The sequence below is a fragment of the Podarcis vaucheri genome (assembly GCF_965113315.1).
Source record: "Podarcis vaucheri genome assembly, chromosome: 13".
Lineage (NCBI taxonomy): Eukaryota > Metazoa > Chordata > Lepidosauria > Squamata > Lacertidae > Podarcis > Podarcis vaucheri.
In genome coordinates, this window is record NC_138751.1 from 34,622,639 (window position 1) to 34,648,538 (window position 25,900).

The 25,900-nt window shown below is 44.0% G+C and overlaps 1 protein-coding gene across 1 annotated transcript in view; it reads right to left on the reverse strand.

Annotated features, from left to right (window-relative positions):
* SKAP1 (src kinase associated phosphoprotein 1) overlaps positions 1 to 14,059 on the reverse strand; it is a 339,196-nt gene extending 325,137 nt beyond the window's left edge. Inside the window, exon 1 of the mRNA XM_082197360.1 lies at positions 13,967 to 14,059. The gene's annotated coding sequence lies outside the window, so the exon portion shown is untranslated. The remainder of the gene's footprint in view (positions 1 to 13,966) is intronic.
* Between the last annotated feature and the right edge of the window lie 11,841 nt (positions 14,060 to 25,900).

A 25,900-nucleotide genomic window follows, 5' to 3' on the forward strand; every position in this document is an offset into this window, starting at 1 on the left:
ACCGTATTTTTTGCACCATAACACTCACTTTTTTCCTCCTAGAAAGTAAGGGGAAATGTCTGTGCGTGTTATGGAGGGAATGCCTACGGGTGGCATGCCTACGGATTTTCCTCCTCTAAAAACTACGTGCGTGTTATGGTCGGGTGCGTGTTATAGAGCGAAAAATACAGTACTTTGCTTTTGGCTAGGTTTTATGTTAAGAGATTACCTTCATGTCAGCGCATTTGGAAATTTTTTGAAATGCATTACGTTCTAGGAACATAAATATACTAATCTTGGTATCTGCAATACAGAGATAAACAAGGGAAAATGCACCCTGTAATGATATAATTATCAGTTACTCTGCCCCATTAGGAAATAAAAGAAGACCATTTTACAAAAAAGAAGCCCTACAGCCAATACTGCCCGTGGGACAATAGCACACTCTTGAGATGGTGAATAGCAGGCTTCAGCCAAAAAAATATAAAATAAAAAAGCTCTAAGCCCTAAAACAGGGATGGTGGATCTGTGGTTCTCCAGATGTTGCTGGATTACAGCTCCCATCATCCCCAGCCTGCAAAGCCAGTGGTCAGGGATTGTGGGAACTGTAGTACAACAAGCATTTGGAGGTCCATAGGTTCCTCATCCCTACCTAAGAGTAGGGTGATGTTCTTTTCTTCACCTGTCTGACAGTTCTGAATGGGGGGCTGTATAGAAGAAGCAATAACCACAAAAGTGTGCTTGCAAAACTTTTGATTTTTACCACTGGATGGTCAGATTCTACAAAGTTTATTTTAATTAGCTACCAAAAGAAATGAGCCCCCTTTGCCCAAATGCTCTCTTTGAACTGAAGTGCTTCTCTTAAATGCCAACTCGGGAGTCCAGTGAAAAAAACTGACCAGAAAAGCAGGAAGGAGGAGATTGATAGATTGCATATATTTCAAAGCAAATCAGAAGGAAGTTGGCGTTTAAACCAGTAGACCTCTGCACATAATCAAGGTTAAGATCAGAGACTTCTTTGGAGGCCACTTGAACATATGGGCTCTTGGTTCCTCTGATCACTATTTTTAAATCACTATTTCACAAGTGGAGAACCTGTGGCCTTCTAGATGTTGTTGGACCTCAACTCCCATCAGCCCCAGCTAGCATGACCAATGGTCAGGGATGATGAGAACTGGAATCCCACAACATCTGGAGGCATTGGTGGCCAATGCTCATTGGGACTAGTAAGGCTCCAAAATTAAGTGGAATCAGAACCAATGATAGACAAATCCAACAAATTATTGTTTTGTCCTCATCCTCCTATTTGCTGAGTTTCACAATACTGAGACTTAAGTAAACTGAGGGCAGACAAGGATTGGTGAGGCAATGCCCCATAAGCCCTAATGGACCAACCTCCACTGTCTGGAGGGCCATGGGTTCCGCATCCTTTCTTTACTGTCCTCCAAGTGTTTTTCTGTGTGTATGTAGTGTGGTATCTGGTGTTGAATTCTTTTGAAATTTGACACAGTAAGATAATTTAAAATAGAACAAACCTCATAGGTTAAGTTGCATTGATGAATCCTAAGTTAATAATGAATTGAATTGCCAGATTCAATCCATTTATGCCTTATAACACCCCCCCCCCCCGCTCCAGCAACATATGTAAGTAGGAATGCAGAAAACAATGAATTAGGTTGGATAATATATATTCAGTTTCACATGAGCAAATTCATATTGGAAGAATGTAGTTGCTGAGATCCACTCCACTTCAATTTTATTTTGTCTCTAGTGTAGTTCGCTGAAAGTGGAAGACTTGGTAGGTTTTATTATTGCCACGCCATTCATATACAAAAAGCTTTATGAACAAGCATATACAAAAATAATAGGTCTCTGCCCCAAGGAACTTACAATATTGTAAGAGTGGCAGGAAACAATGGAAGGAGAGAAGGGATAAGAGAAGTACGGATAACATACCAGGGAAGGAGGAGAGGGTGGATCAGGCAAGGTGCAAGTGCCGGGCAGTAGCTTGCTTTAGTTTACGAGGGAAACACTTTCCCTTGTAAACTGAGCAGGTCAATCCCATAAAGGATTGAAGGGAGGGGGAGCAGCCAGGTCCTCCAGATCTGATTTTATAAAATTGGCATTGTGAGGAGGCAGCTGTAAACCCAGACAGATGGAGTATAGCTGGAATGGTTATTATATTTTCAAGCTCTTGCATGCTGACAAGCGGGCCCAATGGGGGTCCGTGGTGGAATTAGTGTATGAAAAGGCAGCAGAGAAGACAGCTCTAAAAGATGGACTGGCAGCTCTGCTCTGAGCTGAGCCATCTTGAAGATAACAGGTTGTCAGTCACCAAGAGCTGCTTATACATACATGCCGCATTACTGAACTCCCACTACCAAGAGAATTAAACCTGTCTACACACACACAGGCAGCTCCAGTGCTCTGATTACATTTACAGAGGTTGCGACCTGCACTTCTGTCTCTATGGAAACCCCTTGCATTGCCAACATGGAGTCAGAGTTGTTTCACCATGGGTGGCTGATATTTAAAGGTAAAGAGACTCTGCCAACTTGGCTGAGCAGCTGAAAGAAACCACATACTGCTCTTTTTCATACTTTCAGGCCTTCTTAGCTAATGATTAAGAGAATGGGATAAAGATAGGTAAAGCGAGCAATCACAGAATCAAAGAGTTGGAAGGAAAACAAAAGTAGTCTTTGGGATTATCTACAAACCTGCGGCGTGGAGTAGTGTCTGGATTTTCAGATCAGGGCTGCGTACATACCATGTATTTAAAGCATGCTACTTCCCCTAAAGAATCCAGGGAGTTGCCAATTGTAGCTCTATGAGGGGTAAACTACAGTTCCCAGAATTCTTTGGGGGAAGCCATGTGCTTTAAGTGTATGGTGTCTATGTAGTCTAGGATTGAGGAGCCCAGGGCCAAATACACACAAAGCCATGTGACCATAGCTGTCAACTTACAGATTTGAAAATAAGGGACCAGCAGCCTTGAAAATAAGGGACCGGCAGCCAAAATAAGGGACCTGTAGCCTCACCTGTCCAGGCACTCCAGTCTTTCTGTCCTCCTGCAGTCTGGTCAAACTCATGCTGGGTAGCTTCGAGAACACTGACCAACCAACTTTGTAACCAGAGGTTCAACTGAATAGAATCTGAATCACATGCACCACAAGGCCTATGCAGCCTCAACTTAAGATGGCTCCCCGGCTTGGCTTTACACTGCAAAGTTTGCAGCAGCACGTGCAACAAAATGGCGTCCAGCATTCAAAAAACCCCTCAGCTTGCATTAACTAGCCACACACAAGGCATGCAAGGTCCACCCCCAGTCGTTCTTAGACTTCTTATTGGGTGAGCAACACAGCCAACCAACACAGTTGGAGCCTCCCTGGCAGGGAGGGAGAGGAGCTGCTTCCTTTGAAATTTAAGGGACATTTAAGGGACATCCATCAATAAGGGACAGCAGCGGGCCATGGCACTGGAATAAGGGACTGTCCCTTCAAATAAGGGACACTTGACAGCTATGCATGTGACTTTTAGCTAGTCAAGGTTTGTAAGCCTAGTCTACCTCACAAGATTATTGTGAGGATACAAATATATCAGAACCCTGGAGGAAATTTCGGGTATAAATGCAATAAATATATATAGTGTGATCTTGGCATAAAAATTCAGCAGCATCTCCCATCAGCCCTATACAGATTACCTTGAGAAACACAGCTAGCAGGTGATGGGGAAAATTCTGGAGATGCACTGCCAGTCAGAGTGAGCAAAACTGGACTAGATAAATCAATGGTCTGACCTGATACAAAGCATACCAGTTTTACAACTGGTCAACCCATGTGTACTAGGGCTGGGTGATCTATCAATCTATCATCCAAAACATGTTTGAAGTTCACATCGTGATAATTGTTTCATAATATTTGAGCTGGCAATATATTGTGAATCACAATGTGTGTAAGGGCTAGGCAATATCTGGTTTTCAACATCTTGATAACTCACCAGCTAAACACTGCAATGTTATCAGCAGCTAAACCTCTAAATATCACCCGCTAAACATTGCAATGTTACCACCAGCTAAAAATTGCAATCTACCACAATGTCTGAAATAAGGATGGAACTAAACAGAGGCAAACAGGATAATGTCATTACATACTCAGTTTCATCAACAGGCAAGCCAAAATGCATCCCAACAGAACTTTTGGTTTCAGACTTGGCTACCAAATGGTGGCATTCAAGACAATCCAAAATATGGCGATGAGTCATAGTGAATACAAATAATCTGGGACTGCCAGACCGCCAGCAGGTCTGTTAGGAGGCAGAGGCAGCAGTGGCAGAAATAGCTTGCCATTACCACGGTACATGTCAGCAGTAGCGGCGACAACCTGCAAGGCCTTGCTGTGGCTGATCAATCGGTGGTCTGCGAGTCCCTGTGGAGGCGACGGGAGGGGGCAACAGTAGCAGCAGCAGCCAGCAGGGCCTTGCGACAGTGACACAAACAGTGGCGGCCTGCAAGGCCTTGCAGTGGTGATAGAGAGTGACGGCTGCAGCAGCAGCAGCCTGCGAGGACTCACAGCAGCAATGGGAGGCAGCACTAGTAGTGGTGGCGGCCTGCAAGGACTCACGGCAGTGATGGGAAGTGGCAACAGTAGTGGTGGCCTGTGAGTCCTTGTGGTGGCAACAGAAAACGGTGGCAGCAATGGCAGTGGCCAGCAAGGCCTCGCAGCAGCGGCACAAAGTGGCAGCAGTAAAGGCATTGACCTGAGAGGCCTTGCAGTGGCAACAGGATTTGGCAGCAGAAGCGGTGGTGGCCTGCGCGTCCTTGCGGCAGAGGCCTGCAGGGACTCACAGCAGTGACAGGAGGTGATGGCAGTAGCCACATGCTGCAAGGCCTTCCGGCGGAGGTCAAAATGTTCTCCACCCTTCCATTATAGCTCCTGAGAGCTCTTCCACTTTTTATCCAGATTACCTGCTCTTCCTACCTTCCATTCCTACCAGTAGCACATATTTCCTCCTCCCATTAATTCCTGTGTAAAGTCTTCCTTCTCCACTGTCTTTTAGCTATCACCTGTGGGTCTCCTGCCATTGGTACGGTTCTTGTGGTATCATTCTATCTGAAAAAGGCATAAGAATGCTGACCAAAAACACTATTAGGACAGTAGGTCAGCTTTCATAGAATCATAGAATTGGAAGAGACCACAAGGGCCATCGAGTCCAACCCCCTGCCAAGCAGGAAACACCATCAGAGCACTCCTGACATATGGTTGTCAAGCCTCTGCTTAAAGACCTCCAAAGAAGGAGACTCTACCACACTCCTTGGCAGCAAATTCCACTGTCGAACAGCTCTTACTGTCAGGAAGTGTGGTGGAGTCTCCTTCTTTGGAGGTCTTTAAGCAGAGGCTTGACAACCATATGTCAGGAGTGCTCTGATGGTGTTTCCTGCTTGTCAGGGGGTTGGACTTGATGGCCCTTGTGGTCTCTTCCAACTCTATGATTCTATGAAAGCTGACCTACTGTCCTAATAGTGTTTTTGGTCAGCATTCTTATGCCTTTTTCAGTTAGACTGATACCACAAGAACCGTACCAATGGCAGGAGACCCACAGGTGATAGCTAAAAGACAGTTCCAGGACACATATATAAATCAAGGTTGCCATGGAGCAAGTTATTTATTCCCTAGCTACTACAGGTAAAAGCAAGCAAACCAAAAGTCAAATGTTATGTGTGCATTTGGCAGTGCTGGAGTTAATGCATAAAAATGTGGATCATCCAGAGATTGAACATGATCCGTTGTATTCTCTGTGTCTGCTAACATTGGCTATTTATGCAATGTATCTCTAAAGCACTGTTCTATGCCCCCCTAGTCTTTGAGCAGTGCAAGATTCCAGCAGTTCCAGGCACCTACCCAGTGTTCGGTTTCCTTGGAATGTGAGACAGCGGAGACTGTGATGTCTTTATGATATATGGTTTATTTACACATATAATGTGGAGCGGCTCACCACATTAACACCCCAAAGGGTTCTTGCTTCTCCCATAGCCACAGCCTTGGAATCCAGCAGAAATCAGGCATGGTTCTATCTCTCAGCTGCCCAGCCTGCAGCCTTGCTTCTAGCTTCTAGCTCACACAGCCCAACTCCCAACTTTGTCCTTTGTCTTTCTAACTCCCACTGAGTTGAGGGAGGGAGCTCCACCCATTTGTTATCTGGCACAGAACCACTTCCTTTGTTACCTTAATCGCCCATACTTAGAAGGCCATTACCTCACCAGGAAACTATCCTGGCTATTCCAGGAATTGAATCTGCTGGATCCAGGAATTAGAAGAGGGGCTCAGGCAGAGAACCTACCCTCTGCAACTCATAACACTTTCAAAATGCACATTTTTCCTCAAAGAATTCTGCACACTGTTACAATTCCCAGGAACCCTGGACAAACTACCATATGCTTATTTACTTGGAAGTAAATCCCAACATTGAGCTCAATTGCTCTAATTTCCAAGCAAATCAGCATAGAATTCTGCTGTACATTGCCAGCCAAATCTAATCATGTAGCCAATGGGCACAGTTGTGTGACACACAAGATCTGCGAGGTCACCCATCTGGGCAGGGGATGTCACAAAAAGGCACATCATTTGTTTCCGCAAATTTTGGCCACGCTGTATTGGGAATGGTAAAGAAGATCTGGCATTAGGGCTGTGGTGAAGGTGGGGGAGCAATATGATTGATGCTTGAAGCAAGGAGCCATTTTCTAAAACAACAACAACACTATCTAGTGTGCAAATAATGCTTTATAAATGCCTTTCTAATTCGAGATATAGACAGGGCCCTGGAAAAGGAGTTTGAGGAAGATTGAATTAAGCTGTTAACCCTCTAGGCTCTCCTGTCGTTTATCGTTAGGGAATTAATAGGGACGCGGGAATGCAGATGGCCTGCCTGTCAGCTCTGCGAGGTGATTTTTCTGATCTTCATGGACGTTTCCAGCATCTTTCATTAAACACTCATGTACCAATTTGTCATTTTAACTGGGCAGGAAAAGAAACTCCCGTTGAACTCCCCTGCCTCAGGTGCTGGGAGTGAAACCCAGGAGCAGGGAGTTTTTATGACTGTCCTGCATTTGTTAGGCAGCCTCAGGGGCTGCTGCCTTGTTGCGTGAGCAGTCAATTTCCAGGTGGAAGTTTGCAAGCTTCAAAAATTCCAAATATTTAATAGAAGAAGAAAGATCCAGCAAAGGTAAAGAAAAGATATGTCAAACACCTTTTATGCTAACCACTGTTGTGTTTTCACCAGGAGAGGAATTAAAGAGCCTGCTTTAAACATCACAGGCCCCAGTGCAAAAATAGCCAAAATGCTACTTCACGATGGTACACAGTGGATACAATATTTGAAAATTTTCTACATTTATTTATTTATAGCACATCTAAAGCAACTCTTCAGCCAAAGAGGCTTCTAGAGCAGATTACTGTCTATGATCATGTTGTTGATATTCATCTGTCTCGGGAGACAATGAAGGAGTGCACCTTTGGGGGGTGAAGACAACCTCAAACTGTGGGATTGTTGCAGTGCTTGCTGTGGCTGTAGCATGTGATTGGAAATATTTTGTGCCTGAAACACCTAGCAGAGCAACTGCCTGTGAATACTAGGCTAGATAGACAAAAAACCTGACCTTGTATAAGGCATCTTTCTAAAGTTTCCAGCGCTCCCTCACTATGAGCAGCCCGTTGTTGACAAAGACTGCCATGTTGTCTTGCTGTGCCTTCAGAGTGTGTCCTTACCTGCTACCTGTCAGTTACCTGCCTGCCTGTTTCCCCCTCTGCTTCTGATATTTTGAGCTTCAGCCACTGGGGGTTGGATTTTCCCAGCACTCTGATCTTGGCATATGACACTAAAGGAGGCGATCCAAATAGTCTCTCCCACTCATTAAAACAGGGCGCAATCCATTGAGAAGTCCTCCTACATAACTCCTCGAAACATCATTGTATACTTTCAGTTGGGGTTCTCCAAGACCATTTCCTAAAGGACTGTAGCCAGTGAATCAGATCCACCTACGTTCCATTCTGCCACCTCTTTAATGACGCCCAAAACCTACTGCCTGAGGCAGTGCCAGATTTATGTATAGGCTAAGTAGGCTGAAGCCTAGGGCCTCTAAATCTAGGGGACCTCACCAGCCCTCCCGCTCCCCAGCGGGCAGTCTCCCCTCTCCCAAAATTGCAAACCCAAGACTTCATGTGAGGGCAGGGCAACTTGGGCCTCTAAATCTAGGGCGCCTCACCAGCCTGCCCTCTCCCCAGTGCCACAGTCTCCCCTCTCCCAAAATTGTAAACCCAAGACTTCATGCAAGGGCAAGGAAACTCAGGCCCAACAACTATTAGACTCAGGGCTAGCCAGTGGGGCCCAATTTGAAGCAGTGGGGCGCAACTTGGTTTTTTGTTTTTGTTTTTTTGGTAGGGCCCCAGTTCACAGCCAAAGTCTGCAAAATCTTATAGATATAAATAAAATCCATCTAGATTGCCCTGGTGCAGGGGGCCCCTTAGGAGCGGCCCACGGGGCCCAATTTGGCCCAATTGCTCCAATTGCCTTAAGGTCAGCTCTGATGAGACTGTGCAGGAGTTGGACAGACAAGCCCTGCACCTTCTAGGTCTCTAGTGTCACCATTCAGAGTACAGACTCAAGGACTTGTAATGGAAATAAAGGGGGGGCACTCATTGGTAAATCAGTTTTGTCACCTCTTCCCCCCAAACCCCGAGACAATGAGCCCAGCCACCTTTTATTCACAGTTGCATAAACACTACATTACAGCATGGCCATAAACTTGCATGTTCAACCACTGAAATATACACCCAATATATAGCAATGGAGATTTATGTTGCTGCTTTATGAATGAGCACTGTTTTATGAATGGACTCTGCATTTTGTGAATAACCTAAAAGCCACCAATAGGGAGCTCTAGAATCTGACAGCTAACCAATTGGGTACTACCAAAGAGCGACCCCCTATTGCTGAAAGCAGGTAACCAGCAGGGAACGCTTCAGCTCAGCCTTTGCACTGTTGACTGAACACACCCTGCTGTGCAGATAATGGAGAAAGCTTGTAAATTGTATCCCTTCTGGCATCCTGGCCAACTCTGTTAGGCTGGTGTAAACCCTGGTGCACCAGAAGCACAGAATAGCAGCAAATAAAATCCGCTCATACGTCAGCAACTGATAGGACTTGTCAACCAGTTCTTCCAAAGTCTTCCTAAATTATAAAACTCCAAAATACAGCCAAAAGAGAGCAGGTCTGGGAAGAGTGAGGCACACAATGGGCACCACCAGTGAAAAGGCCCTGCTTCGTGTAACTCCTGCCCTGACATTTGCTAGAGTGCCCACTTGCCCTCCTTCTTGACATGGAATACTCTCTATTGGAGTCTCCAGGTCCAGTACAAAGACCATAAGAAGGGAGAGCAGGGACCTTGAAGTTCCCAACAGCTGTTAAGCAAGCAAGCAAGCAAGCACACAGGTCACCTTTGTCACAGTCAGGACACCTATGTCCTGGCCAGGCCTGCACCCAATCTTGTTTTTGTGCAATCTTGTTTGTCCTCAGTAACCAAAATTATATTATCAACATATACAAGCAGAAAAGTTGTTTTCCTTCATTTGCACAAAGTGGCACTAATAAAGAAAAGTTTCAGGGTGGCAACAGAAAGCAAACTAAAAATGCTTTTGCAGTTTATCAAAACTATCAATCCGTATCAAGTTATAGGAAAACTGGTGCTATTAACAGTAATCCTTCTAGTTGGTTAATTGGTTCGGCAACTTCCATGCACATGTGATGCTATTTATTCCCCCCAAGAGTTAAATGATAACTAATCAGAGGCAGCTACAGGAGAGGTGAGGGTCGGATGCCTTGTCAATCCCAGCAGGTATATAAGAGGACAACCCAGGCCATAAAAGGTTTACATAGTTCAGTTATTGCAAAAGTTTTTCAGTGTTAATTTTATGCATTTTTTTTAAATCACTATGGTATTTAACAATAATATCTTATGTCCTTTAGAGGAAAAAATGTGAATTGTAGAATTTTAAATACCCATCCTCCTCCTTGGCTTCACTCAATTTTGTTTATAACACTCCTCCATTTTCTTCTAGTTGTGAGGGTGGGGTGGGGAGGGGCCTCACAAGTGGAGTATCCTAGGAGTATCTCTTCATCTAAATCCAGCCCTGGCCTGAGGTGGTTCTTCACTTGGGCTCCAGGTGAGGATGCCTCTGGAGCTCTGTACATTATAGCACTTGTCAGATGAACAGACATACTGAATTAATGTTACAATGTATGGGCTGTGTGGGATTCCCCATTAACATTTATTGGAGATTGTCATCACATTGGGCTCAATGAAGTCCAGATGTGAGAACCTTACAAGCAAAACTCTAAAAGGCGAAGGTTAGACATGTTGTAATTTCTCCACGCACACACCCCCATTCTCCACCACATTCACTCCACCCGGCAATTCTGCAATTTGGCTGATTTATTGTTATTAAGCCCAACAAGATTTGGTTGAGGAGAAAATCAAAGAGAGCAACACGTGGCTGAAGTTGCATGGTGCTGAGCTGCCGAAAAGATCATCCTGTTTTCTTTCAGGGTGGAGACTTTTTTTAAAAAGCACTGCTGAAAAAACTGCTGCTGAAAGTTTTGCTGACAGATTCAATGTCTCATTATATCAGCTGACAGATAAAGGAGGGGTAATAAGTTATTACAGAACAGTAGTCTTTGCTTTAAACAGCGATAAAATATTTCAGGAAGAAAGTGATTTTCTTTGACATCCCTTTTTTCCCCATTCCAGCTTCTGATTGTTATATATCATCATGACTGTATGTATGAGATTCTATGTAGGACAGCGGTGGTGAACCTGTGGCCCTCCGGATAGTGCTGAACTACAACTCCCATCACCCCAAGCTTGCTGGTTCTGCTGGGGGTTGTAGTTCAGCAACATCTGCAGGGCCGTAAGTTTCCAGAATCATAGAATTATATAATTGTAGAGTTGGAAGGGACCACAAGGGTCATCTAGTCCAACCCCCTGCAACGCAGGAATCTTTTGCTTAAACGCACAACCCTGAGATTAAGAGTCCCATGCTCTACCAGCTGAGCTCTCTCCCAACACTTAGCATCCCTGATGTACGAGATACTATGTAGGAGGGTGTATGAGAAGTGGAGATTGAGGTTGCAGCTGTATACATACTTAACTGGGACTAAATATCAATGAACTCAATGGGGTTTACGTTTTGAGTAGGAATGGGGGAGCAATTCCAATTTGTTGGCATTTTATTGAGAAACTAAAACTGAAACACAGCTATCCTTCAAAATTCACACTTCTGAAAATTTTACAGTACAATTCTCCAACCAACATCTCATCAGATGTCAAAGCATGGGCCTTTTGACAACAAGGAAGAGTAGCAGCAAGGCCAGGATACTCTGGCCGTTGGCAACAGGGCTTCTACAGGTGCCCACTGTTGCTTACTTCAGATGCTGGCCATTCCATGTTTTTATGGGGTCCTAGAGAAGCATCATGACTGGAGTCCTCACACCTCATCCTCATCTACTGCTGAAGTATGAATGAATGCTGTAGCCGGTTCCCACCCCTAAACTCTTTTTAGTTGGTCATTGTGGCAGAGCTGTCCACAGGATAATCATAATATGGGCAGAGATAGAAGATGGGAGGACAGCATGTATTCTCAGTTTGCTCAGAGCTTAGGCACCTCCTGCATTTTGGGCCTCAGCAACCTTGCCACCTGCTGGCTCCAGCCAGGTGAGTGGGGTTGCAGTTGAACAACAAAGTGAGATCTTCTCCAAAGGCAAGCTCCTATTATCCACTTATCTTTACTGCACTCATTGTGGCCCCAAAATTTAAAAAATCAGCAGGAATGACATAGTGGACAAAAATTACAAAGTACCAAAGTACCATTTTATAAACAGGTACTTGCATGTGTTTATTTCCCTTTTCCGCTCCCCATTCCTTTTTACTTTTGTATTGCAGCTATTAGATTGTAAGTCATTATTTTAAACTGTAAACCATTTTAAGTGCACTAGTAGAAAGGCAACACATGAGCATAGCAAATAAAACATGCTGCTTTGATGTTTCTGATATCTGATATTTTGTTATATTATGTTTTTTTCATTGTGCTCTTGATGTTTTCACTGCATTTTAAGGCCTTCAATATAAATCAATTTGATGGCCTATTGGTACCAAAATAGTAGTATAGAAATTTGAATGATAATAGTAGTAATAAAATAAAATTAATATAAGGGACCTGAATGTAGTTATAGTCAGATTCTGAATCATATAGGTTGGTGGTTGGCCAGTTGTCAACAAGTGTTCATAAATGCATTTTTTTTTCCTCCTAGCTTATCTTCGGAAGGAATTACTGTTCTCACTAACTATCCTTATGTGAAAGTGCATCAAAAGTTTATTAAATAATTGTAGAAAAATATGCCCTAGTCCAGGCTTCCTCAACCTCGGCCCCCCAGATATTTTGAGGCTACAATTCCCATCAATCCCTGACCACTGGTCCTGCTAGCTAGGGATCATGGGAGTTGTAGGCCCAAAACATATGGGGGGGCCAAGGTTGAGGAAGGCTGCCCTAGTCATAGATTTACAGCACAGTCTTATGCATATCTACTCAGAAGTAAATCCCACTGAGTTCAATGAGACTTACTCCCACTATATGTATATAGCAAATTGTAGCCTTGTTTACTTTAAAAACACCCATCCTGCTCTTTCACCATCAGAGTACTCTGAAGAGCTTATAGTAGAGCAGGAATAAAAGTTAATATATTAAAATATGTTAAAGGATGCAAGTAGTACCATAATATTCATAAACAATAGGGAAAAAAGGACCAATAGTATTAAGAAACAGCAGACTCAGGGCCAGCCTACCCATGAGGCTTGATGAGGAAGTTGCCTCGGATGGCAGATTTGGGGCAGATGGCCAGGTGGCCGATCGAGGCCTGCAAGGAGTGTGCTGCTTGCCTCCTCCCTGTGCTTGTTGCCTACCTTCTCTGTTGCTGCAGCCACCCTGCCACCTCCTCCTCCTCCACTGCCCCCCTCCCACACCTCCTTTTCAGCTTGGTTTTTTCTCAGGTGACAGTGGGGGACAGGGAGGTAATGGAGTCATTTGGGGATGTATTTTCTGTCTTGCCTCTGTCTTGTCAAAACATCCTGCGCCAGCCCTGAGCAGAAAGCCATGTTTCAACAGCTTATTTTTAAAAAAAACGTGAATCTAGTTGGCTTACCTTGAGAGAGTGCTCCACAGTGGTGGTGCCACCACTGTGAAGGCCCTCTCCTCATGGCCATCAATCTGACCTCCATCAGAGATGGAACATGGAGCAAGCCCTCATTAAATGGAAAGGCTCACATGGGAGTTGACCCCTGATCCTACTCGGTGAGGCCTAGAATGGAAAAACCCCTAGAAAGTAAAGAGGGCAGTTCATGATGTCAATAGACTCCCATCAGATTTCGGCATTGGCTTTAATAACACTAGGTAAAGGTAAAGAGACCCCTGAACATTAGGTCCAGTCGTGACCGACTCTGGGGTTGCAGCGCTTATCTTGCTTTATTGGCCGAGGGAGCTGGCATACAGCTTCCAGGTCATGTGGCCAGCATGACTATGCTGCTTCTGGCAAACCAGAGCAGCGCATGGAAACACCGTTTACCTTCCCGCCGGAGCGGTACCTATTTATCTACTTGTACTTTGACGTGCTTTCCAACTGCTAGGTTGGCAGGAGCAGGGACCGAGCAACGGGAGCTCACCCCGTCACGGGGATTCAAACCGCCAACCTTCTGATCGGCAAGTCCTAGGCTCTGTGGTTTAACCCACAGCGACTACACAACAATAAAAGGCAAGCAAGATTTTGTACTAGGTGAGAAAGAAAATAATCAATTAATAATGTAGTTATAAAAGTATTACAGCACTGTGCAGAATATTTCTGCAGCTGTCTTAATGGGTTTTTTGTTTTTGTTTTTCAGCATAACAACTGTAACACTAAAAAACAGGAGAAGACCCCTACCAGATTAGACCAAGGGTCTGTCTGGTTCAGCATCCTGCTCCCCACAGCAATCAGCCAGATGCCTATGGGAAGCCCACAAATAGAGCACAAATAGCCCCCACCCACTGTTTCTGTTCGCTGCTTCTGAACATGAAGGCTGCAAGAAGCTAACCTGGCAAATGGTCATTGATCCCCACATTTTATGGCAGTGAATTCCGTAAGGTAGTTATAGATTGTGTGAAGGTGTACTTACTTTTGCTTGTTGTGAACATCAATCAGTTGCAATTGATGTTCCAAGTTCCAGTGATATAATAATAATAATAATAATAATAATAATAATAATTATTATTATTATTATTATTATTATTATTATTATTTAGTAATTTTAAGAATTGTTGTACTGATGCAATCCTCTGCTGGTGGTTTTATGCTATTTCTGGCTCTTCCTATTTAGCATATAGAAGAACCACTGTGTCTGGAGCAGCTGTAGACTGTATAGCGCACAATGCCGTGCAATTTAGAGCAGAGCCACACCATACAGTTAAAACACATGATGCCCCACAGAATCCTGGGAACTGTAGTTTGCTAAGGGTGTTCAGAATTGTAGTTCTGTGGAGCTGAAACTACAATCCCCATAATTCTTTAGGGAGAGTTGGACAATTTAAGTGTGCATCTAATGTGCTTCAAATGTATAGTGTAGATTTGGTCTGTGCATTGATAAAAAGAACAGGTACTGTGGCCCAGAGTGGAAGGAGCCAATTTGCCATGGAAAATCTGCTATCGGCATGAGCAGAATTTGTGATGGGATCCTAGTGAAAGGTAGGGTTCTGCACATCCCTGTTATATTCATCCAGATATTTAGGGGCAAGGAAAAGGTGACAAAGGTTTGATGTTTTGTTTTTATTGCTTCCCCTTAGCTGTGCCTTCCTGTAATATAGTCATACTGAACCATTTGCCATTGGAAGAGCTTTCACGTGTCTTGATGGCAAATTATATGTTTTTCTCCAGTATAAAATATCAGAGCCTTTCTGTGCATCCCCCTCTATTTTCTTTCTTTTGTTCTTTTGCTGCCTAATCCCCGCTCCCAACCCTTCACTTAATATTTATTCATGAGTATTTTGGGGGCTTTCAGTGCCTCTAGGAGCAGCTGTTTATGATCTGATGGAATTCACTCAGAAGCAAAAATAAATAAATGTCTTTTTGTCTGTTCATCCCAGCCAGCTCTGTGGCTGACAAGCATCTGGTTCTTTGGATTGGGCTCCAAAACCAGAGGCATGCATTTTTGTCATGTCCAACTGAACACAGGGGCTCTCTGTGGTGTAACTTACATGGCTTTCTCTTTTATTAAAACAGAAACCCATTTTCATCCCAAAGTAATTTAATGAGAAAGGGAAGAGCAAAGCAATACTAAAAGTGCAGAGAATGAAAAAATAAAGGAAGGTGTAGGTGAGTGGTGGTGGGGATGACTGAAAATAAACGATACATATATACACATCTACAAGGAAAACAGTGTCTGCTTTTGGACAGCGTGGTGCAGCACAGTATCTGTTGTAGGACTGGCCGTACCTGGATGGAAGGCAACCTGGGAAACGCAAGTTCCCTAAAGGGAGTGATACAAGTGAATGAACAAACAGGACAGACAAATGTGCAAGCATAGGCACACGGAAACAGTGCAGGTTAGGAATATCAGAAGGGACATAGCCCAGTGGTAGAGCACTTGCTCTACATGCGAAAGGTCCTAATTCAGTCCTTAGTATCTCCAGATAGACTTGAGAAATGGAGGAGAGGGGTTTCAGTTATTGTTAGCCATGATGACTACGTTCTGCCTTCATAATACTTCTGCATATCAGTTCCTGGAAACCACAGGAGAGGAGAATGCTGTTGTGCTTGGGTCCTGCTCACTGGTTTCCCCCAGGCATCTGGTTGCCCACTGTGAGAACAGGATACCAAGCTAGATGAAGCATCAGCCTGATCCAGTAGGCTCTTCTAATGTTCTTATGCGCACTAGGAGCATGCTGCCAGTCAGTGTAGACCAGGGATGAGGAACCTGTGGCCCTCCAGGTGATGTGGACTCCACTCCCATCAAACTCAGGGATGAAAGGAGTTCCAACACCTCACTGCTGCTCATCTTCCGCCATTTGCCATCTGCTGCTTCATTTTGCCTAATGATGGGGCTGGCCCTAAGCATCATTATGACTTCCTATTGTAAATATTTTCATTGTTCATATATATATTTACTTTGCAAAATATGCCTGGTTGGGGGCATGCAGCACCAGACTTTCCCCCACATTGCATGCGTGTTTTCCTCTTACCGTTTACCTTTTCAGATGCCTTTGTAGCTAAGCATAAGTTTCTGTTTCACATCACAGGTTGCCTTAAGAACGCACTTTGACACACACAATACAGTCTGTCGTTAATTGCAACTGTGTGAGAAGATGCTTGCCCTGTCAAAGGCAGAAAAGACCTGGCATAACTTAGGAGAGGGGAGGTTGAGATCCACACCACTCATGTTTGAAGCTTCCAAAGAATGTACAAATCAGATAACTTCTTTGTAGCTGATAAAAAGTGAGAAAAACCAGAGGGAATGGGCCAAAAAGAGTTCCCCATACATCAGATCTGAATTCCTGTTTATTTCAGAAGATAGTACCAGTTTCTGGAATCCGCAGGAGGGGGGAGTACTTTCATGCTTGGGCCCAGTTTGTGGGTTTCTCACAGGCATTTGGTTGACCACTGTGATAACAGATTGCTGCACTAGATGCTCCATTAGCCTGATTCAGAAGGCTCTTATTATGTTCTTATATTGTCATTACTAAGGGACGCAGGTAATGCTGTGGGTTAAACCACAGAGCCTAGGACTTGCCAGTCAGAAGGTCGGCAGTTCGAATCCCTGTGATGGGGTGAGCTCCCATTGCTCGGTCCCTGCTCCTGCCAACCTAGCAGTTCAAAAGCACGTCAAAGTGCAAGTAGATAAATAGGTACCACTCAGGCGGGAAGGTAAACAGCATTTCCGTGTGCTGCTCTGGTTCTCCAGAAGCGGCTTTGTCATGCTGGCCACATGACCCGGAAGCTGTACGCCGGCTCCCTCGGCCAATAAAGCGAGATGAGCGCCGCAACCCCAGAGCCGGTCACAACTGGACCTAATGGTCAGGGGTCCCTTTACCTTTATTGTCATTACTTAAGGGTGCCGACTGATTACATTGAGGAGCTGTGGTTAGAAACAGGGGTCTGCAGCTCACATCTCATGTTCTTGACCACCATAGACCATAGTAGAGTGACCATTTATTTATCACCACAAAAGAGGACACAGGTTCACATGAAATTTGCATGTGCTAATTATATGTGTACATGCAAATGTATAAATAATTACCAGTGCTTTTTTTCAGGGGGGTACTCAAGAGTACACAGTATTGGCACCTCTTTTGTTGTTGTTGTTAAACAGAATGGTACTTAACTGTAACAATTTCATGGTGAGTACCGGCATTTTTTCTAGGAAAAAGAGCACTGATAATTACTATAATTTAAAAAGAAATACAGTACATCTCCAATACACAAAGCCCTCCTGCTAAACCATATATCTCACCCACCAGCCTCACCTGCTATCAAATAAGAGTTAAAATGAAATATTATATACATTTGAAATTCAACTTTCAACATTTAACATTCTTTCCCCCGAATTCCTTTTAATGATGAGATACGAGATTGGAAAATCATGGACAGCTCCTTTTACAAGGAAGGCTTTGAACATAATGTTAAGTCCACCTCTGGGAAAGTATCCAGACGAGGTTGCCAAAACTGCTGAAGGACCCAGAGGCCAAGTCCTATGAGGAAAGTTTGAAAGAGTTGGGTATGTTCAGCTCGGAGAAGAGACAAAGTTGATATGAAAAGCCATCTAAAAATATTCAAAGGACTATCACATTGGTGATGGAGCAAATTTGTTTTGGGAACATAAGAGTCTGCTGGATCAGACTAGTGGACCATCTAGTCCATCATCCTGTTCTCGCAGTGGCCAACCAGATGCCACAAGCAGGACCTGAGTGCAGCAACACTCTCCTTTCCAGCTGCCTCCAGTAACTGGTATTCAGAAGCATACTTCTTCCAACAATGGAGGTAGAACATAACCATCAGGGTTAGCAGCCAGTAGTGGCTTTTCCTCTGTAAATTTGTCTAATCATCTTCTAAAGCCATTCAAGTTGGTGGCCATCACTGCCTCATGTGCCTCTTTTTACCTGGCACTGTGAGGATGTTAATGATGGTGCCTGGCAGAGCTCACTGGGGGAGAGCATTCCACAAGCAAGAAGCTGCAGCTGAAAAGGTTGTCTCCCTTCTTGCTGCCCTCTGCTCTTTCCTCAGAAAGGACAGCTATAGGAGGGGCAAGGTGACGTCTTAAGGGTCCTGGGAAGTTCATACTGGTAGAGGCACTCTGTGAGTGAGAGTTTTGCCACCGAATTCATTTATATAATCCTAATGAGATCAAAGGGCCATCTGGTCCAAACTTCTGTCAATTTATCTACCAGCTGCCCCACAAACACGCAACCTACACAGAGCAACCCACACAGTATGCCAACAGACAGCAGGATTGCCACAGAAAGGTGGCAATACCTGCAGGCATCTGGCATGGACCCATCCATACAGCCCATTTACTGAAAAATCATAATTTCTTTGCCCACAGCTTACGTACGCAGAAGTTAGATTATGTCCGTCTTTGGTTAGCCTTCATTCTGATTTGTTTACGGGATAGTTATATGACATTGAATATTCATCCTGATTTGCTTGCAGGTGTTTACATATCTTCCCATTAGTCACTCATTTAGCCTGCACTTTTCAATGCTTCCCCCACCGTCTTCCAAACAGCAAAAAGTTGGGGTTTTTTAAAGTGTATTTATTGCAACAGCAGAGCACTTTATTCCATTTTAAATGTACAAACCTAAAGTTCTGGTATGTGCTTGAATCTCTCTCACAAAATAGTGAGAGAGGCTCCCCAAGTCATGTCCTGTCGAATAGAGGCAGGAGCCCTATGCAATTTATCCCACCACACCTGCCATGCATCAAAGGAGAAGGCTCGTTTCTGCAATCTTACAAAACTCAGGGATCAGAATTCTGTGCTGGCCAGCATCTGGAATTCCACGTCCATTCACCTCTCAAAATATGAGCAAGCTTCAGCCAGAATTTCTTCCCAATGTGCTAACTTGTGCCAGCATCCTAGAGTTCCTCAGAAATTTAGTATATGGTTCTGCTCAGTGTTGCCTCTCCATACAGCTAGAAGCTGGATGTTTCAACGGAGTTGTCTTTTTAAATTGCTTGTTATTGGGACTTGGGGTTGTGTTTCTACTGTAACTATAATTAGTGCAGGGAGGGAAAGGGGGGTGATCTTTGTTTATTTAGGCAGAAGGCTTTAAGATAAATGACAGCTCTGAAGATGCTTTTCAGCACTTCATAAATCAACTACCAGCTGCCCAGTTTCAATGGAGAAATGTCTTGCATCCTCTTCTCCTTCTCCTTCTTGTTCTTCTCAAATAATTAAAAAAAAAAGAGAGAACTTTGGAGAGACTGCAAAGAAAGAAAGAAAACATGTAGATAGGGTGGAGGGAAAGAGAGGAAATGACTTCATTCTTTTGAAAGCCTGGCTGCATTTGAAATGAAAACTGATTGCTTCATTTCAGTTTTGTGAATTAAAAGCTGTTAGAGGCAACCACGGAACACAGAGGAGACGCAGACGCCCGGCAGACAGGCTGACGGCTTGGCTCGCCCTCCTGTGTGGTGACAGGGGGATATTTTCGGCCTTCAGTTTAATGCTTCTTTCCACTGTCTCACTCAACATGTCTGGAGATTTATGGGAAAACTTTATTTTTAAGCAGCGTATTTATAGTCCACCGCCACTCCCCGCCTCTCTTGTCGGTTCCTTGGCCAAAGTCATGGTCTGTCATCCCTGGGTAGGTTAGTGGGTGGCGAACAGGCCTCAGCGAAATGGTCACCGTGGCTCATCCAGGCCTCCATGAAATCTGACTGGATATTGTAGTCCATTTCTTTACCAAGAAAGCTGGGTAAAACTCCCATGTGGGACGGCAAAAAATGGAAGGGGTATTATATTGCAGGCCACAATGGAGCTTGTAGTCTGTGTTCAACTTGGTGGATCACAGGTTGTGAAGGCCTATGCTACAGGGCACAGGGGGTGTAAGCAATCGTGGCTGGTGCCCATTGGGACTGGTAGGGTGGAAGCAGTGGCGTAGCGTGGGTTGTCAGCACCCGGGGCAAGGCAAGTAATTTGCGCCCCCTAACCCGTGGATTTGCGCCCCCTAACCCTAACCCCCAGATGTTGCGCCCGGTGTGGCCAGCCCCCCCTGCACCCCCACGCTACGCCACTGGGTGGAAGGCAGGGAAGCCAACTGTATGCATAGCCACAGTCATTGACAGACAGATACTGGTACATTGTCGGTAGGAGCCAATTAGCTCTAGGCTTTTCTCTATCCTCCTGTCTGCTAAGTTCTACAAGGGCAAAACAGAAACTAAGGATGAGGAATCTGACAGCCATGGCCGCCAGCTGGTTGTAAAAGAAAGCAGGTAGGTGGGGACTGGCTAAGGACAGACTGGGGTACCTTTTTGCCATAATGGACCAGCCTCCACTGGATGTTTGATAAATCTGTGACTTTCTTGAAAGCCAGTGTGATATAGTTAGAGTGCATACCCAACAAGTTTCCCAGGGAAAGAGGGATATACCGTGTTTTCACGCAAGGTCGTGGCTGCCATTTTGGGTGCGGTGATCTCACACGTTGTCTCGCCACGCCCCGGAAAAGAAATTTCAGGGTCATGATCTCACATGGTGCCCCAAAACATGTGGTTTTGGACACCACACAAGTTCTCACCTGAAAAAAGCAAATCTGGAGGGCCAAAGGTTCCTCACACCTGCTGTAGTTGCATCTGCACTGCAGATCCTACCCTGAACAAGCAGTTAGACTAGATGACTTCCAGGTTCCTTCAGCTGAATGCAGAAGAAGATGCCCCCAATGAAGATTTTGGGCCAAGTCTGACATGCGATAACAACTTTGCTGATGTTAAGTAGGTGTGGTTCTGGTCACCGTCTGAATGGGAGAGCACCTATGAACCTTATAAGGTATATGCTGCCTATGAGTTTCATGGAATAAGGGCTTGAAATAAAGTGGAATAAATAATATGCTTGAAGTGACAAGCTAGAATACAGGACACAGCAGATGACATAGCTGTTCAGTTGTCCAAGCCTGTAACTTGCATTTAACTTTATGATTTTCAAATATTTTGTGACATGTTTAATTTTATTTATGCCTATTGCATGCCACCTTGATACCTGTGAGGATGAAAGACAGCCTATAAATATTTTAATGAATAAAATAGCAACAAATATTTTCAAATTTCCATCAATGTGAAGTTGACAAAGATGTTCTTATTATAATAATATGAATTTTTATTTCTGCAAAGAAATCCAAATAAGAATTTGAGAATGATTCCGTACATATACTTTGCATTGCTTAGGCAAGGGTCATAGCTGGAGTATAAAAGGAGTCTATTTCATTAGGCCAGAACCTCTCATGAGTTTAAAGCAGATGATCTGCTTTAAAAACACACATGACAAAAACCTCTACCACAATTGCAATTAATCATAGCATTTAATCGGGTAAAAACTTGCTGTTCTTGTGAGCTTTGAGAACGGAAAAGGGGACCAGAGGGAGCCAAGCAAAACGCAAGTGGTGACAGTTTATCTGGTGACAACGTGGTGTTCATTATGAGGGCTTGTTGTTTTTTATCTGTGCCTTGTCTGCAGGACAAGGTGTTCCAAAAGCCAATTGTCATCTTGAAGAAGCTGCATCTGGCTGCACAGGAGCATTTAGCGCTTCCTTCCTTTTAGCAGCTGGCTGCCAAGTCAAACCTCTGTCCCAAGCAATTTCCAGATTCCTTAGGATTTAGGCTGTGTACCCAAGGTATCTTTAAAGCACATTTGAAGCACACCCTTTCCCTCAAAGAATTCTGGGCATTGTAGTTTACAATTTCCAGCAACCCTTAACAAACCACAGTGCCCAGAATTCATTGAGGGAAAGGATGTGCTTTGATTGTGCTTTAAAAGTATGGTCTGCCTGCAGTCTTAGAGTGGAATATACAAAAAGGCCACCTAAACCAGCCCCTTGTCCAGAATATAGGAACAAACATCCAAGTTAGCTCATGCAACTCAGTCCACAATGCATGCAAACAGAACAGGGTTGTCCTCCAGCTCCATCTGGTACGCCGGCTGAGACCCTACCTGCCTTCAAACTGTCTTGCCAGAGTAGCACATACATAGGTGCCAATTCTCTGGTGTCCAGGGTGCCCGAGCACCCACAAAATTCCCCATGAAAGGACCAGGCACCCACAAATTTCAGTGCCACGGCCCAGGCACACAGTCATGGAGCCAAGTTGGCACACCTGGGTACATGCACTGGTTAAATAGCCCTAAATGGCCTTGGCCCTGTATACCTGAGGGAGCGCTTCCACCCCCATCCAGCAATGAGGACCTTATAACGGTTCCCACACTGCAGGAAGTGAAGCTACAGGGAACTGGGCAGAGGGCCTTCTCATTAGTTGCACCCGGCACTCACGCTGTCGAATGCCCTCCTATCAGATGTCAAGGAGATGAATAATTATATATCTTTTAGGAGACATCTGAAGGCAGCCATGTATAAGAAAGCTTTTTAAGGTTTAATGTTTTACTCTGTTTTTATATATGCTAGAAGCCGCCCAGAGAGACTAGGGTAACCCAGTCAGATGGGCGGGGTACAAATAATAAATTATTATTATTAACAGGGGCACCTCCGGTAAGTCATAACCTGTGGAGCAGATTGCACCAGATGATTCTAGCGAGAGAGCCTATTCACATGCTACGGAGAAAGGTGCACACAAAAAAGTTATTATACTCAACTCCTTCTGTCCTCATCCATGGGCCAGTAGCCAATATGACTGGCGAGAGAGAGAGTTCCTCAATGATCCACAATACAATGATTACTCAGTCTCTTTGAGTGTGAACAAAATCTATCATTCAAGTTATCCAAGAGGAAATTGTATTGGATGCAATTCCATGCCACTCAACATCCTGTTTCCATTGATAAGAGAGAGTCCAGTGGCAGAGTGAGTATCTGTGTTGGGGGAGGAGATATTCTAAGAACTAAAGTCACTTCTTGACTGTAGTTGCTTGCGACTGAGCCCCCACAACACAGCAGGATATGCATCATAAAAGTATCTAAGAATGGCGCCACCAGGATAGGACATTTGAACATAAGTCCAGAGCCCTGCTCACCAGAAGCAGCAGGAGGACCTCCAAATGCATCAGGGTTGGCTTACCACATTTTGAAATAACACACATTACCATCTAAAGAGTGGTGGGGGGAACTTAAGACCCTTAAGTCCTGAGTCTAAAATTACCTGATTGCACCACTGGTATCAGATTCTGTTTTTCTCCTTACTTTTTTTTTTTTTTTTGTTCTTTGCACTTGTGTACCTATGGGAATATTCCAAAATATTACTCCTCCAAAGCCTCTCTCACTATTTCTACACGGAACAGTAGAAATTCCACATCCCCAAAAGAGAATCTCCTTGTGAGAGGAGCAGGCCAGGATAAATGGCGCAGCAGCTTCACCCCTTGTGCAATGCGACTGCAGACATAAACCAGGTGGTGGAGCAAGGATCTTTCATCTTCTGTAAACACTCTCCCACTTTAAACTGAAAGAGCTTCAGGCTGAGGTGTGGGATTAGGAAAATGATACTTTCTTGTCCAGGCTGCCTGGAGAGCTAAAGGGCAGCAGCGATAACACACTGATGGCAAAAAAATAAGACGCTTCAGGGGATTTAGCCATTACTCAACAACAGTAGTTCACCTGACCTAGTGAAAGAACATCTGATAATTAAGCAGTTCCACTTCTCCAAGAGATCTTGAAAATGTCAGTAGCAAAATATTTGATGCTTTGCTGGACAATACATGATTGGTACTCTAAACACTGTTCTGTTTGTTGTGCTACTTGTGTGGGGTACAGCACCCATTTGACACAATGTGGATCACATATGTGGAAATGGCTCATAATTTGAAGGCTTTTGGCCTGCAAAATCTGTGTAATTTCTAGGGTGGGAGGTGTCAGTGCTCAGACCTACCAGGGGAACCATTATGCAACCTGTTACCCTGGACTCAGTTCAATAGTCTCAGAGCATAATGGTTGCATTGCTATATTAGACCAAAGTCCCATCTTCTGACAGTGGCCAGCTGGGAAAGTCACAAAACAGAAATAGCAAATCTCTGTAATTCCCCCCCCCCCCCGAATTTGATAAATATGTCTATGATTATGACAGTTCCATTTATAGCAAACTTTTCTGATGGCTTTTGATAGTATATCTGCCCTATAGTATCTAGCCTGTTTAGAGAGCCATCAATGCTGGTGGCCATCCACAATATTCTCTGGCAATTATTTCCACACAACAGCTATGCCCTGCATGAGCTATTTTGTTAGCCCCCAAACCTACCAGTAATCAATGCCGATGAATGACTCTGAATTTTAGGGTTTTGTGCAGAGGTCATTTTTTTCTCTCCATTCACTCTTTCTATGCCATTCAATATTTTACAGGTCTTACCATGTCCTCCCACACTTGTTATTTTGTTAAACGTTCCCCTTTCTTAAGCCTTTATTCATTAGGAAGACGTTCCATCTCACACCACACAAAAAACTAGCTGCCTTTTTCTGTACCTTTTCCAGTTCTGCTGGCTTTCTCAGAACCAGACACAGTATTCCAAATGTAGATGTAGCATGAATTGAGAGAATGGCATTAGGCCTGTTTCCTGTGCCACTTTTTGACTCACAGGAGGCCTTACAAAACAAATGCTCCAGGCCAGCTTATTTTTACAATTTTAAGCCTACATCTGGGTCAACAGTTTCTTGTAAAAACTTGCTTATTATCAGAGCAAGAAAATTTGGTCAAAAAGGGTCACACACACCCTTTTTATGTAACAGACTGTACTCCAGCCTGTTAACTTACACAGCCTTGGTTGTCACTTTAATAGCCCTTGCTCTGAAGCAGGGTTTGGTGTTATCAGTTTGACGATTGCAATCACACCTTTTACTTGTGAAAATTCAGATGAAAGAGGTACAGAAGCCGAAAGGGACAGGGCCTATAAATATGTTTTAAATGTTTTCTGGTCTTTCTCAAACATTTCACCCCAGAAGAGGCATTTACACTTTGATAACCTCTTGGACTCCAAAGACTACATTCCTTTTTTCTTTGAAAGCAAATAGCTTAGAGACAGTCTTTCCCTGTTACATGGTTTTATTGGGGAAGGGTATAGAGTCCTTTCCCTGGTGCCTTACGTTTCTCTCAATGAGCCTGGTTAGAATGTTTTTGTTTGTTTCTTTGTTTCTTTACAATGGTTCTTAAAAGTTTGTTCCTTACCCAATAAAGTAGAATATTTTACAATAAGAGCTGTTTGACAGTGGAACAGACTCCCAGAAGAGGTTGGTGGACTCTTTTCCCCTGAAGATTTTTAAGCAGAGGTTGGATGGTCATGTCATGTATGATCTACAGTTGAGATTCCTGCATTTCAGGGGGTTGGACTAGATGACTCTTGGTGTCTCTTACAACTCTACAGTTCTATGATTCTAATAGTCATTTCCTTACATCTTTACAATTTCTTACGTGTGTTTTTGGTTCTCTTTCCTTTACCATCTTTATGTCCTTCATACATTGCTGAAGGATGATAAATTCTGCCTTTGCACCATCCTTAACCACACATTATAGTGCTTTCTTTTTCTCCCTCCCCCTTTCTCCTGCCCTTCAATGCTCAAATTTGCCCACCCCCCAAATTTCATTCTCTTCTTTCTCCTTGTATTTCTACCACTCATATGCTCACATACATGAACCCAAATCTTCACCTAAATGGGACCAG